The sequence below is a fragment of the Montipora foliosa genome, chromosome 4 (genome assembly GCF_036669935.1).
Source record: "Montipora foliosa isolate CH-2021 chromosome 4, ASM3666993v2, whole genome shotgun sequence".
NCBI classification, from domain to species: Eukaryota; Metazoa; Cnidaria; class Anthozoa; order Scleractinia; family Acroporidae; genus Montipora; species Montipora foliosa.
In genome coordinates this window covers 30,849,328-30,850,131 of record NC_090872.1, presented here as the reverse complement: position 1 = coordinate 30,850,131, position 804 = coordinate 30,849,328, and positions in this window count along the sequence as shown.

Genomic DNA, 804 nt, shown 5'->3' with positions numbered 1-804 from the left:
TCAAATCAAATTTTGGGTTTTGAGGAGAGGGGAAACTGGAGTACCCGGAGAAAACCTCTCGGTGCAAAGTAGAGAACCAACAAACTCAACCCACATCTGATTCCCAGTCTGGGAATCGAACCCCGGCCACATTGGTGGGAGGCGAGTGCTCTCACCACTGCGCCATCCCTGTACCCCAAAGAGAAAGAAAAAAAACAATCTCAAATATCCAATAGCTCTGACTGTTCAGTTTCAGAATCTACAGGATCAGAAATTACTCCAAGTTATGAGTGCGAGGAAGATAGTGGTAGCTCTGCTACAGAAAAATGAGGATAAGGGAACGGGGAGGCGTTTTCAAAACGTTGAGTCTTGTTTCCCGCATTCGGTTGCCATCTTGGATCGTCCCTTCATGAGGACCGCTTAGGGAACACCTTTAATTAGAGCAGCAAATTCAAAAATGTTATTTCTAAAAATAGATAGGTCAGGAAAACGCTATCTCACCTAGGGAAGCCAGTTGAGGGGTTGTACTGATGGGATCCTGTAGTACTCTGATATATCTTTGTGAGCAATCGAAGCTAATTCAAGTCACGAGTTTTGTTTAAGTTTCTTCAGACGAAATATTCACATGCACACATGTATCTTTCCGTGAATCACGGACAGAAAATCATGGAAATAATTCGTCACGTTTTACGAGGCACAGTATTTAATTTACAGTTTGTAAGCAAATTAGAACAAAAACGTTGTTTGAGATGGGCTGAATGTTTTTGCACTTTCATAAAGCATTTTTCTGCCACGAGGATTATACCTTGATTTTGTCTACTAAAT